We start from the raw sequence: 19,515 nt of genomic DNA, 5'->3' as shown, positions 1-19,515 counted from the left end.
TTTTTTTTTTTTCCCCTTGTGTGACTGCTCCCCAGCCTCTCAGGCTGGCATCCGTGGTCACCAGGACCCAGTCCTGAATGCCGAATCTGCGGCCCTTTAGTAGATGAGCACTCTGCAGCCACCGCAGAAGAAACACCCTTGTCCTTGGAGACAGGGTTATCCGCTGATGCATCTGAAGATGCGATCCGGACCATTTTTCCAGCAGATCCCACTGAAAAGTTCTTGCGTGAAATCTACCGAATGGAATCGCTTCGTAAGAAGCCACCATTTTTCCCAGGACCCTTGTGCAATGATGCACTGACACTTTTCCTGGTTTTAGGAGGTTCCTGACTAGCTCGGATAACTCCCTGGCTTTCTTCTCCGGGAGAAACACCTTTTTCTGGACTGTGTCCAGAATCATCCCTAGGAACAGCAGACATGTCGTCGGAAACAGCTGCGGTTTTGGAATATTTAGAATCCACCCGTGCTGTCGTAGAACTACTTGAGATAGTGCTACTCCGACCTCCAACTGTTCTCTGGACCTTGCCCCTATCAGGAGATCGTCCATTTTCTTTGAAGAAGAATCATCATTTCGGCCATTACCTTGGTAAGGACCCGGGGTGCCGTGGACAATCCAACCGTCAGCGTCTGAAACTGATAGTGACAGTTCTGTACCACGAACCTGAGGTACCCTTGGTGAGAAGGGCAAATTGGGACATGGAGGTAAGCATCCCTGATGTCCCGGGACACCATATAGTCCCCTTCTTCCTGGTTCGCTATCACTGCTCTGAGTGACTCCATCTTGATTTGAACCTTTGTATGTAAGTGTTCAACTATTTCAGATTTAGAATAGGTCTCACCGAGCCGACTGGCTTCAGTACCACAATATAGTGTGGAATAATACCCCTTTCCTTGTTGTAGGAGGGGTACTTTGATTATCACCTGCTGGGAATACAGCTTGTGAATTGTTTCCACTACTGCCTCCCTGTCGGAGGGAGACGTTGGTAAAGCTGACTTCAGGAACCTGCGAGGGGGAGACGTCTCGAATATCCAATCTGTACCCCTGGGATACTACATGTAGGATCCAGGGGTCCACTTGCGAGTGAGCCCACTGCGTGCTGAAACTCTTGAGACGACCCCCCCCCACCGCACCCGAGTCCGCTTGTACGGCCCCAGCGTCATGCTGAGGACTTGGCAGAAGCGGTGGAGGGCTTCTGTTTCTGGGAATGGGCTGCCTGCTGCAGTCTTCTTCCCTTTCCTCTATCCCATGGCAGATATGACTGGCCTTTTGCCCGCTTGCCCTTATGGGGACGAAAGGACTGAGGCTGAAAAGACGTTGTCTTTTTCTCCTTTATACGGCAATACTTCCATGTGCCGTTTGGAATCTGCATCACCTGACCACTGTCGTGTCCATAAACAACTTCTGGCAGATATGGACATCGCACTTACTCTTGATGCCAGAGTGCAAATATCCCTCTGTGCATCTCGCATATATAGAAATGCATCCTTTAAATGCTCTATAGTCAATAAAATACTGTCCCTGTCAAGGGTATCAATATTTTCAGTCAGGGAATCCGACCAAGCCACCCCAGCGCTGCACATCCAGGCTGAGGCGATCGCTGGTCGCAGTATAACACCAGTATGTGTGTATATACTTTTTTGGATATTTTCCAGCCTCCTATCAGCTGGCTCCTTGAGGGCGGCCCTATCTGGAGACGGTACCGCCACTTGTTTTGATAAGCGTGTGAGCGCCTTATCCACCCTAAGGGGTGTTTCCCAATGCGCCCTAACTTCTGGCGGGAAAGGGTATACCGCCAATAATTTTCTATCGGGGGAAACCCACGCATCATCACACACTTCATTTAATTTATCTGATTCAGGAAAAACTACAGGTAGTTTTTTCACACTCCACATAATACCCTTTTTTGTGGTACTTGTAGTATCAGAAATATGTAACACCTCCTTCATTGCCCTTAACAAGTAACGTGTGGCCCTAAAGGAAAATACTTTGTTTCTTCACCGTCGACACTGGAGTCAGTGTCCGTGTCTGTGTCGACCGACTGAGGTAAAAGGACGTTTTAACGCCCCTGACGGTGTTTGAGACGCCTGGACAGGTACTAATTGGTTTGCCGGCCGTCTCATGTCGTCAACCGACCTTGCAGCGTGTTGACATTATCACGTAATTCCTTAAATAAGCCATCCATTCCGGTGTCGACTCCCTAGAGAGTGACATCACCATTACAGGCAATTGCTCCGCCTCCTCACCAACATCGTCCTCATACATGTCGACACACACGTACCGACACACAGCACACACACAGGGAATGCTCTGATAGAGGACAGGACCCCACTAGCCCTTTGGGGAGACAGAGGGAGAGTTTGCCAGCACACACCAAAAACGCTATAATTATACAGGGACAACCTTTATATAAGTGTTTTTCCCTTATAGCATTTTAATATATATAGTCATATCGCCAAATAAGTGCCCCCCCTCTCTGTTTTAACCCTGTTTCTGTAGTGCAGTGCAGGGGAGAGCCTGGGAGCCTTCCCACCAGCATTTCTGTGAGGGAAAATGGCGCTGTGTGCTGAGGAGAATAGGCCCCGCCCCCTTTTCGGCGGGCTTCTTCTCCCGTTTTTCTGAGACCTGGCAGGGGTTAAATACATCCATATAGCCCCCAGGGGCTATATGTGATGTATTTTTAGCCAGAATAAGGTACTATCATTGCTGCCCAGGGCGCCCCCCCCCAGCGCCCTGCACCCTCAGTGACCGCTGCTATGAAGTGTGCTGACAACAATGGCGCACAGCTGCAGTGCTGTGCGCTACCTTATGAAGACTGAAAAGTCTTCTGCCGCCGGTTTCTGGACCTCTTCACTTTTCGGCATCTGCAAGGGGGTCGGCGGCGCGGCTCCGGGACGAACCCCAGGGTGAGACCTGTGTTCCGACTCCCTCTGGAGCTAATGGTGTCCAGTAGCCTAAGAAGCCAATCCATCCTGCACGCAGGTGAGTTCACTTCTTCTCCCCTAAGTCCCTCGTTGCAGTGAGCCTGTTGCCAGCAGGACTCACTGAAAATAAAAAAACTAAAAAACTTTTACTCTAAGCAGCTCTTTAGGAGAGCCACCTAGATTGCACCCTTCTCGGCCGGGCACAAAAATCTAACTGAGGCTTGGAGGAGGGTCATAGGGGGAGGAGCCAGTGCACACCACCTGATCGGAAAGCTTTACTTTTGTGCCCTGTCTCCTGCGGAGCCGCTATTCCCCATGGTCCTGACGGAGTCCCCAGCATCCACTAGGACGTCAGAGAAATAAAAGAAACAGTAAATTGGCCCAGCCATTCCCCCCTTCCCGCAGAAGACTGACCTAATCTAGACCTGGTTTCTTTTTTTAATCAAGTATTTTTATTAATTTTTAAGTTTCAAACACATTTAAAACAGAGAAAGACAAAAATAAAACAAAATTAAATTAAGAGAAAATAATAGAATGAACTAGCGAGTAGAAGAGCATGTGCATACATCAATATCATAAAATGTTATGTGGACAGTACATGTACAAAATATAGTGAAATGTAATAAGAATAAATGTCACAGCATGAAGCAGTATTAACATGAGTATAGATAATGAGGCGTGCGCTGTCAGAGAGACACCGGTGAAACAGAAATATGGCCATTATATGGATCAGCTAGGCCATATCAAGAGTTCTGCCACAACGACCAGACCTTATCAAACTTTGAGGGTCATTTTCTCTTCTGACACTGTACATAAACCTCTCATGAGAGACTGTACTATCAAGGAGGGGAGAGAAGGGGAATCGGATGTCATCCAGCCTCAAGCAATACAGCAATGGCCAATGATAAAAGGTTATTCACATGCAGACATAAAGGAGCAGTGAGGGATTCCTCCATACTGAGGCCAAAAATACAAATGTGTGGAGTTAATAAGGCTAAGGTAACACCAGAGATATCTATAGAGGCGACCATCCTTGTCCAAAAAGAGTCCACTCTAGGACATATCCACAGAAGGTGCCAGAAGTCAGCAGTGGGGCAGAGAATTTAGAACATAGGTCTGATGAGGATCTCCCAAATTCACAAAGCCAATATGGGGTCCAATAGACCCTATGCAAAATATAAACTGTGTTTGCTGAAGCCTGGCATATGCCGTGGCATCCCGAGGGGAACCCAATATGACCTAGCCGCTGTTTCTGCCAGCAGTGCATTCAGCACAGCAGCCAATAAGAATTGGCTGTGGTTAGGTGTTGAGACACCTAACCACAGCCACATCCTGTAGTGATTCCAAAGCAGCAGCCAATAAGAATCGCCTTGATCCTTATTGGCAGCTGCAGAGACACCTGACTGCAGACATAAATATGACAGCCGCAACTTCAGCTAGCGTGGCTTCCGCATGTAGGGATTTTGGAACAACAGAAAATAAGAATCACCCTGATTTTCATTGGCTGCTGCTGGATCCACCACGATCGATTGGTTGAGTGTCCGCTGTCAACCTGTCAGTTGCGATTGACACTTTGGCAACTACTGGTGTAAGGTATACCCAGCTAAGATCTGCAGCTGTGTATCCAAGTATATTGTGCAATTTTACCATTTCCTCTTCTATTTCCTCTCCTGAAGCCTTGCATGACCATTTCCTCTCCTGATGCTTTGCATGCAGAGCCGGTCCTAGGCATAAGCAAACTAGGCAAATGCCTAGGGCACAGGTTCTCAAACTCGGTCCTCAGCTGCTGGGTGACATGGAAAACGTGAACCGTATGGGGTCCTGAGGACCGAGTTTGAGAACCACTGGACTAGGGCATTTGGTGTGCCATGGGGCACAAGCAGCTTCTGCTGATTAAAATGATATGCAGAATGTCTATATTCTGTATGTGACTGCGGCTGTATCTGCATTCAAAATGCTATGTTACAGTGTATTCCTGGAAATCACTGTAACGTAGCATTTTGTATGCAGATACAGTCACAGTTCCACACAGAGTATAGGCATGCTGCATATCATTTTAATCAATAGAAGCTGCTTGTACATCCTAGCCACATAGTCATTTAAATAAGATGCATTTTCATAAAAAAAGGCACCCAATGTTAGCAGAGCTGCCAGCTGACTCACGCAGGTATCTCCTTACTCATGGCGTATTGAGGCAAGATGTATGAGGACCCATTTGTATCCAAGCAGAGACAGAGGTCACAGTTTTAGCGGCCATGTGAGTGCTGTGTGCGGTTGGGTTGGTTGTGCAGTGGTGTTCGGCATATGTGTAAGGTGTCAGGGGTGGCAGCGGATCGCGCCGGATCCCGGCTGTTGCTAAGCAGCCGGGACGCTGTGCACATCGCACCCAGAGAAAGGAGCGATGATCAGGGTCCGGGGGGCTGGGCTGCTTGTCTCCTCAGAGCCGGCCCTAACCAATATGATGCCCTAGGCAAGATTTTGGCTGGTGCCCCCTAGCACCGCTGCTAGTTCTGCAGGAGATGCCTGGCATGATTTAGCTGGCAGCTCTGCTAATGTCGGGCGCCTTTTGTTTATGAAAATGCATCTTATTTGCATTACTATTTGGCTAGGAGGCACAAGCAGCTTCAGCTGATTAAAATGATATGCAGCATGCCTATATTCTTTCTGCGACTGTGGCTGCATCTGCATACAAAATGCTACATTACAGTGATTTCCAGGAATACACTGCAACGTAGCATTTCGTATGCAGATACAGCCTCAGTCACTCACAGAATATAGGCATGTTGCATATCATTTTAATCAGCAGAAGCTGCTGGTGCCCCTAAGCATGCCAAATGCCCTAGGCATTTGCCTAGTTTGCCTATACCTAAGGCCGGCTCTGTGTCTCCTCTCATTGGTCTGCAGGGCCTTTTTATTGGAGTCAGGGCAGTGCATCCCCGCCGGTGATAGCTTCGTGTGGAGCCTGTACCCTGCCTCTGGAGTGTTCCTGCTTTCAGCCAGTTCGTTCCTGCATCCTGTGTCCCGGTTCCAGAGCCTGGTCCTGGGAATCTGTTCCAGCCTTCCAGTTTAGTGATCCTGAATCTTCAGCCTTGGGGTCCTGTTGCTTCTACGTGCACCTTTTCCGGTGTCGTGAGTAGCGGCTCTGCCGCACCTTAGGGCTGAAGCCGTATTATCCTAATTATCTTGTCATGTTTTCTGCTGAGGTTCCGTCACTGTTGTCCTTGCCGAACTACGATGGATTCGTATTCGGCATTTGGGCAGCGTAACTTTGGTTATGATTTTTCTTGGCGGCCGCACCGCAAATAAGTTAGTTTATTATTTTCTGTAGTTTCCCTTTTCGTTTTTGTGTCCGTCTTAGTTAGTTTTCCCCTTGTTCTCTCTCTGTCTCAGTTAACGCCTTGTCACCTATTAAGACCGGGGGGCATCGAAGTTCGGGCAGACCTAATACGCCCGTTCAAACACGGCTGCAAGGCACAAGAAACCATACTATCGCAGGCATTAACCGACCACTAGGGAAGGACAATAGAGTCAGGGTTTTCCGTTAGGGGTTGCTGCGAATCTCAGTTTGTACTGCAGCATCACGTTTCTGTATTCGGAGTTAATCTATTGCCACCCTATTTCTCGGGTTCCGAGTACATAGATCATAACATAGGGGGCATTATTTGTGTCATGTGTATGGCATAGGGGGCATTATTTGTGTCATGTGTATGGCATTTATTGTGTCATGTGTATTAATAATGTATGGCAAATGTGTAAGGGGCACTGTGTGTGTCATTATGTTTATAAGTGCACTAATAATGTGCAGCATATGTGAAAGGGACATGATGTGTATAAGGGCATTAATAAAGGTTGGCATAATGTGTAAGGCGCATTATGTTTTTAAGGACATTAATAATGTGTGGCATTATGTGTATAAGGTACTCTACTGTGTGGCGTAACGTATAGAAAGGGCACTACTGTGAGCAATATGGTGTGGTGTAATGTGAATAAGGAGCAATTCAGTGTGATGTAATGTGAATTAGGGGCACTACTGTGAGGAGTAACGTTTATGGTACTACTGTGTGATGTGATTTAGGCACACTATCGCATGATAAAATGTGAATATAGCTGCACTACTGTGTGGCGTAATTTGAATTGGGGATACTATTATGTGGCCATGCCCCTTCTCAGCAAGAACACACCCCTTTTTGGGCTGTGTGCTGAATGTGCGCACTGTTCCTAATTAAAATATAGGGGGTAGGAGGAACACCAAAATGAGGACTGCTATGGGTGAAGGGTGATGGTGCTCGGAAAGGAGTGCACGGTCAGGGGCGGAACTAGTGGCGGTGCTAGGGGGCACTAGCCAAAATCTTGCCTAAGGCATCATATTGATTAGGGCCAGCTCTGCTTGCATGACCATTTCCTCTCCTGAAGCCTTGCATGACCATTTTCTCTTCTGAAGCCTTGCATGACCATTTCCTCTCCTGAAGCCATGCATGACCATTTCCTCTCCAGAAGCCTTGCATGACCATTTCCTCTCCTGAAGCCTTGCATGACCATTTCCTATCCTGAAGCCTTGCATGACCATTTCCTCTCCTGAAGCCATGCATGAAACATGCTGTGCAACAATTCATAGTGCTATTAACACGACCACGTAAGTGACATAGAGTGGGCAGGTTTGACTACAAAGTACCAATGGCCAAACCTGAATGGTGTCCCGTGCCTGCCAAAGATGAACAGCCTCATCCCCATCAGTGGTGTTACCATTCAGCATCTGTGTATTGGGCCAAAAAAATTCAAACATTGCATGGTTATTCCTACACACTATGACCATGCCCCTTCTCTTCACTGTGGCCTAAGATCCTAATTGGGGAACTGTCTCTAATACACAGAATATGATTCCTGACAACAGCCAGGGCCGTATTATCCATAAGGCTGACTAGGCTGAAGCCTAGGGGCCCCACAGGGACTAGGGGACCGTCCATTTTTTTCGGAGGCACTTACCTATGGGAAAGGGAATAATAATTGCGCTATAAGAAAAGAGGTCTGCAGACTTTATTTCAACTAGATGTCGAGGAGGGGGACCCAAAATACCTGAAAGCCTAGCTGTCCTGCCATGGGTTAATGCAGCCCTGCGTGCAGCAACTGATGAGATAGGAAGCTAAGAGGCTTAGTGACTATCACACAAGTCGAGATCAGTTCGGAATGAGACCTGGTTGGCTACGTACCTAAAAGTGATGCTAAACGTCTGTTTAATCTATCATATAATTATAATTAACTGTTTTTATTGATTTTGCAGCAACTATCGTCCTCACCAGAGCATTAATTATAGCCTCCAGCATAACCAGCGTCTTCTCGTTTCTCTTCCTGGTTCTTGGATTCAAACACTTTAACTGCTCTCAAGATACATCCACTAAACTACAGTGTCTGCGACTTACCTCTTTGCTCTACTGTCTAGTGGGTAGGTATTGACAGTGAGGGAGTGGGCAGGCATCTAGTTTGTTAGCACTATTTCTTAAAGTACAAAATCAAACATATTGGAAAGTAAGTGTAGAGTTTGCTCCAAACAACCAATCAGCTGCCTGTGTGAGATAAATGACAGTTAAGTAATTGGTTGCTGTGTTGAACTACTCCACTTTCTTTCTCTCCAATGCTTGATAGATCTCCCCTGCTCCCCCAGAGTGACAAGAGATAATAGAGCTCAGGCCTAGGTCCAACTCACAACATTTTTGGGGCTGTGTGAATAAATCTGTCCAGGTGTAGCTGACTACAGAAAAGCCATTTTTATTTCAGTAACATTTATTTATATGACGTCAGCATATTATGTTCCACACGCAATTGGGAACACAGCAATAGCAGATAGGTAAGAGGCTGCTGCAGGCAAGCTTACAATTTGTTACAAAAGAGGTATTTGTTATATAAGGGTTAAATGCTACATACTGCACTGACCCAGCGGATTGCGTAATAAGCGCTTAGTGGTCAGCACGCACGTGTCCCGACATGAATAGGCCAATTGAATTATACTGGGTTTTGGCGCTGAGTTGGACGCATGTTGGATGTAATTTATGCCCCAATGAACAGCCTGTAAAGCAGTGTATTTTCACCCGTAGGAAAGGTTTCTCCAGCTCTCCACATTATACTGTATGTATTATTATTAGAATTTATTTATAAGGTGCCACAAGGGTTCTGTAGCACATACAAGGGGAATACAACTGACAATACTGAGAAGCACTACAGCCTTGTGACTGTGGGTTGAGCGCAAAACATTAAAAAAAAAGTTGTGTTTAAAAAAAAATGCATGATGTCCTCTAGAGACGCTCAACGAGAGCACTTTTACAGAAGTGGGCGAGGGAGACGGAGATGATTGGCATAGATTGATGGAATAGCATTAGCAGCAGAGTCAAGGGCAGAAGAGAGGGCATGGTCATAGGGGATCCGCTCTCTAGGTCGACAATGTCTAGGTCTACCACTATTGGTCGACAGTAAGTAGGTCGACATGGTTTCTAGGTCGACAGGGAGTCTAGGGCAACATGTACTAGGTCGACATGACAAAAGGTCGACATGAGTTTTTCACATTTTTTTTCAATTTTTTTGAACTTTTTCATACTTTATGATCCATGTGGACTACAATTGAGAATGGTACGCGAGCACCTTGCCCGAAGCATGGCGTGCGAAGCGAGCCATGCGAGGTGACACGGTCCACTAATTGGGGTTCCCGGTCACTCTACGAAGAAAACTACACTAAAACCCCCCCAAAAAACTGACGTCGACCTTTTTTCATGTCGACCCAGAGTCCCTGTCAACCTAGAAACCATGTCGACCTACTTACTGTCGACCAACAGTAGTCGACCGAAGTCTAGTCTAGCTAACATACCACACTCTGGATCATTACGAGTTGATCGTAGCTGTGCTAAATTTAGCACAGCTACGATCATCTTCCCTGACATGCGGGGGAATCCCCAAAACAAGGCTAGTCCACCCCGCATGTCAGTCCGCCCCCCCTTCCTCGCACAAGTACAAAAGCATCGCACAGCGGCAATGCTTTTGTACTTGAAGAGTAACTCCCGGCCAGCGCAGCTCCTGCAGCTGGCCGGGAGTTACTCGTCGCTGCCAGGGGTCGCAGCTGCTGCGTGTGACGTCATGCAGCCACTGCAGCCCGCCCCCTGCATGGTCCGGCCACTCCTGTGTTGGCTGGACCGCACTCGAAAATGGCGGCTGAACGCCGCTGCGCCGCCCCCTCCTGCACAGTGAACGCCTCTGCCTGTCAATCAGACAGAGGCGATCGCTAGATAATGACGGCCTATGGCCATCTAGAATGCGCCGATGTAATGTAGCATTGGCGCAGTTCCAACCCAATCGCTGCGCTGTGAACTGCAGCGTGCGATCGGGTCTGAATGACCCCCATAGAGAGAGAGACAGGGCAGGTTCACGCTACAGAGGCCAGTAAATCTGCATGGGTCTGTGCAGGCGCAAGACCTGCTGCAGCATTTTGGGCGTGGAAACAGGCACCATTCTTCAAAATGGGGTGGGGTGTCTTCCCCCAGGGTCTGCGTCATTGGACGCAGACTTCCTAGAACCTGCTGTCGGATACTATGGCCAGTCTAAGTAAGCTTCAGCTTACACAGACTGACCGCTGTCTGCTACCATCGCGATGGTGATCCGATGCTGTGTCTGTGCTCGGACCTCACAGATGCTGACAGGAGGACACATACAGACACCTCCGGCAGCATTAGCATAGAGATTGTAAGGAATTGCACAGCCACTTCCGTGCAGCTGTGCAATTCCATACAAATCTGACAATGGCACCCTGAAGTGGTGCCACCACTTCACCACCCTGATTGAAATATGGCAGTGTGCAGCAAGCAAGTTCTGAAATTCAAAGAAAGGCAAGCCTGCCACAAACTGCTCTGACAGAATCCAAACATTTTTTTTTATTCCAGGTTTAGTAACACTTGATAGTCCGACTGCATAAAGCCTAATTGGAACAATGTATTAGTTAAACTGTGCAGAAAAAAAACTTATAAAAAATTAAAATCTGTCCAGCATATGGCTATGAGGGTATAAATTCCCAAGCGTAGGGAGAGATATGGACAAAGCTTTGTAATGCAAATAAAATGCTTTCATATCTTAATGGCAGGTCATAGCCATATTGTAATGGTGCCTGCATATGAAAGATAAGGTTATAGCGGCCAGCTGCCCTAATAATGCTGTCATCTTATCTACATAGGTGTCTGTCTTCCAGAGAGGATGCATTGTTACTGCAACTCTCAGATGGGCGAGTAAATCATTTCTATTCTCTTTCAGGAATGTGCTCCTCTGCTGCCATCATAAGATACTGTGTCTACGTATATAATATTCACCAGTACGAGGTATGTTGGGGCGGCCGATCTCCAAATTATCTGCTAATTGCTTTTTCTGGTGACTAGTGTTCTCGTATGGATATATCGGTTACTGTCAGTATTAACATGGTTATCTTTTTATGCATATATTCCCAATATATTCCGATTAGGGGCAGATTTAACACTGAGTGATATTCTTGTTTTCACTCGTTGGTAAATGGTGCACCAGGAGATCAGCTCCTAACTGTCATTTTTCAAACACATGACCGTTAGGAGCTGATTGGCTGGAGGATCATTTATCATTTGGAATGAGTGATAACAAGACTATCACTCGTTAAATCTGCCCCCATTGGTTCTATTTATTGTTGGTGGGTCAGTGAGTTTGTACTGTAATATCACAGCAATATGGAATGCACTTCAGGTTCAATATATTAATCATCTTGAAGCCCCGGAAGAAATCCTACTGCAATGTGGAGGTTTTCCCTCTATTACCTAACACTGCCCGGAAGGCGGTCTGCAATGTGCACAGCGTTCACCTTGCTTGTTGTGATTTGACCCTAAAAGGGTGTTGCAAAACTTCTACAGTTGCACAGGTCCCCCCATTGACAGGTACAGGGTAATGACATCCCTATATGGCTTTACCCAGAGACAGAAAGCCAATCTTTTGGCTGCTTGTTAAACTGTGCAAACATGGCATTCATGGGGTTCAGTATGGTATCCCGGCGGTGGGGATGCCAGCGGTCACATGACTGACAGCGGAAACCTGACACTGAAGATTCCAACACCGAACAGAGGTACCCCTCCCCCTGTCCCCTACTCTACCCCCCGGGGGTGGCTATACCTCAGGGTCGGATCTAGACTTTTCTTTTAGGGGGGGCGGTTTACGGTTTAATCTTGACCCCTCCCCTCTCCAGTCCCGACTCCTCCCCTCTCTCGTCTTGACTCCACCCCTCTCATCTTGACCCCTCCCATCTTGACTCCTCCCCTCTCCCGTCCAAATTCATCCATCACACAAATAGGTATAATTGCAGGTAAAGGATTTGTTAGTGGATGTTAGGTATAATAATCACTTCTACAACACATCAAAGCAAAGTTGCCCAATATGACATCTATCCAAATCCCTCCTTATGTTCATCATAATGTATGACACGTCATGTACAATTGTGATACCTACAGTATAAAAAGTTATAATCCCCTAATATTGGGGTATAGCAAAAGAAAATTAAATATAAACAAAATGTCTGGAGTAATTATTTGCAGCTATTTCTCATCTTAATATGAGGTACTGATATAGAGACAGTCAATCATCAAGGTTTATATGTCAACGTCGTTATGAAATACAGTATTATCATAAACCTTGATGATTGACTGAATCTATATAAGCGCATTATATTAAAATGAGAAACAGTAACAATGTGATAATACCTATAATTCCTTTCTTTGGGATACTAGCAACTTTTATGGATACAAATGGTAACAACTGGCATTTTATGTGTTACTGAACCAGGAAGGGAAGACACATTATAATACCCTGTTATATTATTATAATAAGGGGAACTGCTGAATAGTACCAAGGGGATTTTAGGCACAGAGTCTTGGGGGGTTAGACCAATTATTTGATAATCCCACACAGTACTCAACACTTGCCAACCCTAATAGATGAATTCCACATTTGTAATTGTCCAATAATGGAGTTTGAGACTAACCAGGATTAAGTGAGAGTACGTAATACTCGCAGGAGTTCACCTGTAGATTAAAATCCCTTTTGCATCTATGTGCCACATAGGTTTGGGAAATCCCCCCACCACCCTTTTTTTTCCAGAAAAATGTTGCAAGTATACCATAGTTATCTGATTGATACAATTAATTTAAGGAATTATAGGTATTATCACATTGTTGTATAGAATTTAGCCAGTGCTACTGCATATGTAGGTTGTTCATAAATATACCACTTCAGATACAGCGGATGTCATACTTCTTATTAGGCTCATTCAGCTATCTCCAATGAAAGGGATAAGCAAATATAGTGAAGTACTGTTTAATAATTGTAAATTTCAGCCAAACCTGAGCCTGCACCAGTGGGAGAACCCAGGACTTGCACTGTTTCAAGTGCATTCTGAACTGCTTAAATAACAGTTCATGTCTAGCTGGAATTGTCAAAATTTGGCCACTTGGAAATACATGTGATCTGTGTGGAGTTTATATGTTTTCGTTTTTCTCATATTAAATCTTACAATTATTAAACAGTGTTTCACTATAATTGCTTATCTCTTACATTTTGGGTATATCTGAATGAGCCTAATAAGAAGTATACTGTGAGATATGACATCTGCTGTATCTGAAGTGGTATATTTATGAATGACCTACATACTGTATGCAGTAGCGCTGGATAACTTCTATTCAACCTTTTTTGGCACATATTTGGTGAAGATGTGAGGATACCTTTAAGTAAAATATTGAGCTCACCGAGCTGCTTTTTTTCTGCTTGTGCGCACTGCTAGGATTGTCTATTTTATAAATCTATTATCAGATTGTTAATGTTTCTCATGTTAATATGAGGTGCTGATATAGAATAAGTCAATCATAATTAATCCAGACATTCTGCTTTAATTTAATATTTTTTTGCTATAACCCAATATTAGGGAATTACAACTTTGTATACTGTAGGTATCACAACTGTACAGGACGTGTCATAAATTATGATGAACATATAGATGGTATAATAGAGGGCCATCAAAATACGGCATTTGTGGCAACAGTAGTGACAAGACATTGGGCATAATTCAAACTTGATCGTAGCCATGCAGCTACGATCAGTTACTCAGACATGCGGGGGGGGGGGGGGGGGGGGACCCAGCACAAGGCTAGTCCGCCCCGCATGTCTGACTCCCCACCGTACAAGTTCAAAACCATCGCACAGCGGCAATGCTTTTGTACTTGATGAGTAGCTCCCTACCAGCGCAGCTCCTGCGCACAGGCAGGGAGCTACTAGTCACTGACCGGGTCACAGCGGCTGCGTGTGACGTCACGCAGCAGCCTGCCCCCCGCACGGTCCGGGCACACCTGCGTTGCCTGGACCGCACCCCTAAAAAGGCAGCAAAACGCCACCGGCCCGCACCCTCCTGCCCAGCGTCCGCCTCTGCCTGGCAGGGCTGAGATGGCCGTCGGCTGTCTGGCATGCACCAGCGTATATGTGCAGTTCAAACCTGAACGGCTGCTGTGAGAAAATGCACAGCAGTGATCAGGTGTGAATTAGGCCCCTTGTCTGTAATGACATCAGTTATAAGAGAGTGAGGCTCCCGAGGACGCACCATATCAAGCAATTGAAATATTTCTAGGGATTTGGATAGATGTTATATTGGGGGACTTTGATTTGATGTGTTGTAGAAGTGATTATTATACCAAACACCCACTAACAAATCCTTTACCTGCTTATCTTGCAATATATCCCTACCAGCTATTAGGGTGCCATTTATAATCAAGGGATCTCTCCCACTGATATATAAACTGATGCACATTATAGGACCAATGCTATACAGGAACTTGAAGACGTTAATACTCATTTGTGAGGCTATAGTGAGGGCACCTTGTAGGGGAATTACACGGTGAGGACAATTCCGAGTTGATACCTTGTAGAAGGAGTATGGTGTTATGAGAAAGTAACCAAATAGAGGACAGATTAGCATACACCATATTTCTTGTATAGCATTTTTATACACATTTTCTGTACTTTTACACGCATCTCTCTATTATTTTAGTATTTCACTGACAGGACATGATATGTAATGTTTAATATTATGAAATACAAGGAATATTTTAAAACCTATAAGTGCATCTACTACAGACATCCTCTGTTCTACTGTATCGCACATATGTGAGACTCAACCTGTAATACCCTGCCTAGGGAATATGGCAAGAAGATCTCTTACTGGCTGGTTCCTCTGCAACAGGCTGGTAAGATGGTCCCTTTTCCACAGGCTGGTCAATGGTACAGATTGGCAGGAAAGTCCCTCTGGCTGGTCTCTGGGTGCAGGAATGCAGCATGCTCTCAGTGTGGAAAAAAGTAAACACACTATAGTATACTGTTTCTATTAGCCCACTAGCCTGTCTTATAAGTGAAGCCACGCCCCCAACACACAGCCACTTCCTGGATCTGTTATCAGCAAGGAGACGCTGGGGAGATGAAAGCAGTCTCAATCAACAAACTATGTTGATTGATTAACTGCCGTGCAGGCCAAAAGGGTGAGTGAGGAGGAAGGGGCACCCGCTGTGAGCTGCTGCGACTCACACCACTGACTATAGCTGACTGACTATAGCTGACGGCCAGCTGAGATAGGAAGGGGTTAAGGAGCAGGACTTCACAGACAGATTGTCTGTAGGCAGAAGTGTGCTAGGGGGGGCGATCGCCCCCACCGCCCCCCTCTGTATCCGTGCCTGCTATACCTTCGGGGGTAATAGCTCCAGCTAACCATCAGAGGGTGTCGGCTATGGCTAACGATTCCTCTAGTGCCTTACCCTAACCCTCCCACCCTCCCTCCGGCCCCATCCCTAACCCCAATACTCACCTTCGGAATGTCGGCGGTCGGTGTTCTCAGTGTTTTCGGCAACGTTGTAAATTAAGGGACATGGGTATTTATCAAAGCAAGGGGAGAGATAAAGTGCATAGAGATAAAGCACTAACCAATCAGCTCCTAAGTCTCCTGTTACAGGCTGTGTTTGAAAAATGACAGGAGCTGATTAGTTAGTGCTTTATCGCTCATCCTGTTATCTTTCCCCATGTACCCTGTAATACGGAGAAATATGTGAGGTAGCCGTCTTGTTAAATAGGTGGTAGCAGCAAAAAAAAAAAAAAAAAATAATCACTGTCTAAGTCCTACCTACTAAAATGTCCCATCCACGCATTTGTGGATAAGTGGATGGCTTTCGTCATTTTATCAAATTAATTCTGCTCTTAAAACATACAGAAACAGATTTATTTTAGGCATAGTTAAGTTTCACTCAGATTTAGCAAAGGTGTAAACCAGGAGATTTCTGAGATACAAGCAAAGTTTTGTATGGGTACAGCTATTTAAAGGCTTTTCGCCACTTGCCTACAGTGGCTAGCTCCATCTTCAGATGATGTAAACCTGCTGTTACCTATGGGGGGTGCCCATCCGAAGCAGGATCTTGCGATCCCTCTCTGGTGGGCTGGAGTGACTGCGATGGCTAGCACAGGTTTTTCTCACCAGCGCAGTTTCATGGCTGGGTCAGCACTCCTGATGTAACCTGGGTCTTAATCAGTGGCGGTTTTTACCTATGGGCTGCAGTACTGCAGTCCCCAAGTAAAATACGTCACCTCAGCTCACTGTCCGTGAGACTGCACTGGCTTCACTGTGACTGGCAGTGACTTCTTATTGGAAGTCCTACCTGCCAGTCACAGACACTACAGGCAGTCCCATTGGGAGGTGTTGCCTCCCTCCGGGACTGTCAGACTGGGCTGCGATAGGTAGAGAGCTGGCTCCCTACAGGAAGCCAGCCCCCTGTCTTGTCAGTCCTAGCCAGCTTTATGACCTGCAGCTGATGCAGTCCATAGAAGCTGTGGTTTTGTGCATGCGCAGTACCGTCGCCACTTATGCACATGCACCGGGTCCCGGCATCTATGAACTTCATAGTACAGCTGCCAGGACCCAGGCAGAAGTGGCGTGGACAAGGCGGCGGAGATCCAGAGCATTACCAGCGGAATCCCTCCTCCTACAACAAGGTGGGAGCCACCGCTGGTTTTAATGATTGCCACAATGGGCTCTTATTGGAGACCTTGTCCAAGGGACCTCACAATAGTAAATTCATCCAAAAAATGGTCCAGATTTATCAAGCCTTGGAGAGTGATAAAATGCATGGCGATAAAGAACCAACCAATTAGCTCCTAAGTGTCATTTTTCAAACACAGCCTGTAACATGACAGTTAGGAGCTGGTTGGTTGATACTTTATCACCGTGCAATTTATCACTCTCCAAGGCTTGATACATCTGGGCCAATATTCCTTATTGCCATGATATTCAGTGATATTCAATGTTCATTTTCAGGGCATATCAGATTTTTTATTAAATAGGCCACAAACTGTCAGCACAATGGGGTCTATTCAGACTTGGAGTCGAGCATGCGTTCGCACGCAGGGGCCGCATCCATAGGGTCTGCGCACGTGCACTGGCCATAGTGCGCGTGCGCGACCCTTCACCATGCAGCCTTGACCATGGCGGCCCCCAGCATGTGAGTAGAAGGACACAGATCTTACTGCAGGAAGCAAGATCTGCATCCATCTCTAAATAACCCCCATTGTCCCCTCTGCCTCATTACTTATGCACGATACAGTTATTTTGAGTTAATTTAAAAGTACCTCTCAAACCTTTTTTAAGGTTCCCCTAAGTTGAGAAACTCAGTATCTACATTTATTCTGGTTTGGTTTTCTTTTTTTTCCATAGGTATCTCTGAAAATCCCAGGATTCCCTAGTTTTGAATATGGATACTCTCTATGGATGGCCGTGGGTGGCAGTTTAGGGGCAATCACCTCAGGCATTATCACCTGTTATCTGGGTTTCCACAAAAATAAATCTCCCCTAACAAAGACAATGGAAGAGACTGAGAGCAGATGTCCTGAAGGACCGGACATACTGAAGACATATGTTTAGTATTACAGCTACACGGACCTCACAGGCAGGGATATAATGATGTTGTCATGGGCCATTACGCTTAAGTATAAAATAAACCTGCATCTCACATTCTCACCCCGCATCCACCATCAACGCGTTTCAGTGCCTAACAAAGCACATAAATGAGCGAAACAAGAAAACAGTGACTTACAGTACAAGGCAGTGTAGGACAAATACATGGTATATTAACAATGCTGCATCAGGGGACAGGACACTGAAACAACAGGGTGTCAGAAACCGAGGGATAAGTGCCATTGTAGGGAGTAGAAAATAGTGTATGAGAGGCGAATAGCAGATGAGGGGAGAGGGCAGTGCTTGTGAAAGCTTACATACTGAAGGGAAGGGGCAGACAGTCATGGGGTAACACAGATGGGGTAGAAGTGAGCCATGTAGCAGAGGGTTAGTATGAGAGATGGGGTAGAAGTGAGCATATAACAGAGGGTTATTATTTATGATAAGAAATGGCTGGGTTTGATGAAGAAGTGAGGTCTTGAAAGCTAGTTTAAAGTTTTGTAGAGAGGAGGAGAGTCTGATTGTAAGAGGTAGAGAATTCCAGAGGTAGTGACCACCACAGCCAAAATCTCAGAGGCAGGAATGGGAGGAAGTAATCAGTTGGCAGCATGAATTTGTGGAGCAAAGAGGGAGTTGGGAGAGTATAGAGGGGTAAGGTCAGATATGTAAATGGAAGAGGAATGGGTGAGGGCTTTGTGAGTGTGAGAAGCTTGAATTGGAAAGGGCAGAGCAGCCAGTGTAGGGAGGTGGACGTAGTACGTTTGGACAGGAAGATGAGCCGGGAAGCAGCATTGAGGATAGATTGGAGTGGAGAGAGATGTTTGTCAGGGAGGCCAGATAGGAGGAGATTGCAGCAGTCCAATCTGGAGATGACCAGTGAGTGGATGAGGGTCTTAGTAGCATCCAGGGTGAGAAAGGGTCTGAATCTAGAAATATTTTTGAGATAGAAACAGCAGGACTGCGAGAGATACTGAATGTGTAGTTTGAAGGAGAGGGAGGAATTCAAGGATGACTCCATGACAGCGTACGTGAAGGCTAGAGGAGACAGTTGTGCCAGTAATAGAAATAGTGAAATTGTGGGAGGTGAGGTTGTGCGGGAGGGTGGGAAGAAGTTCAACTCAGTATTAGACATGTTACGTTTAAGAAAGCGCTGGGACATCCAAGAAGAGATTGCAGAGAGACAGCTGGAGATACGAGTGAGGAGAGAGGGGTAGAGGTCAGGGGTGAAAGGTAGATTTGAGTGTCATCAGCGTAAAGATGATATTGGAAGTTGAAAGAGCGAATGAGCTCACCTAAAGAGGATGTATAGAGAGAGGTCCAAGATCAGAACCTTGGAGGACACCTATGGTTAGTGGAAGTGCAGGAGAGGTGGAGTAAATGAGAAAAGACAGAGGAGCGGTCAGAGAGGTAGGAGGAAAAGCCAGGAGAGGGCAATATCACACAGACCAATGGAGTGAAGGATTTGCAAGAGGAAGGGATATCCACAATGTCAAAAGCAGCACACAGGTCAAGGAGAATAAGCAGAGAGTAGTGGCATGTAGTGGTATATATATATATATAGCTGTAGGAGCAGTGTG

The 19,515-nt window shown here is 46.0% G+C and overlaps 2 long non-coding RNA genes across 2 annotated transcripts in view; one reads left to right on the top strand and one right to left on the bottom strand.

Annotated features, from left to right (window-relative positions):
- Nucleotides 1–15,258, bottom strand: part of LOC134965560 (uncharacterized) — a 48,291-nt gene extending 33,033 nt beyond the window's left edge. The window contains exon 1 of the long non-coding RNA XR_010188435.1: nt 15,170–15,258. This is a non-coding gene — a long non-coding RNA (uncharacterized LOC134965560). The remainder of the gene's footprint in view (nt 1–15,169) is intronic.
- A 137-nt stretch (nt 15,259–15,395) lies between these two features.
- On the top strand, nt 15,396–18,001 carry LOC134965561 (uncharacterized). Its single transcript, XR_010188436.1, has 2 exons — nt 15,396–15,482; nt 17,699–18,001. It is a non-coding gene; the product is annotated as an uncharacterized LOC134965561 (long non-coding RNA).
- The last annotated feature ends 1,514 nt before the right edge of the window (nt 18,002–19,515 follow it).

This window comes from Pseudophryne corroboree, chromosome 10, assembly GCF_028390025.1.
Source record: "Pseudophryne corroboree isolate aPseCor3 chromosome 10, aPseCor3.hap2, whole genome shotgun sequence".
NCBI lineage: Eukaryota > Metazoa > Chordata > Amphibia > Anura > Myobatrachidae > Pseudophryne > Pseudophryne corroboree.
Note: the sequence above shows the minus strand (reverse complement) of the source record. Positions and strands in the feature narration are given on the sequence as shown.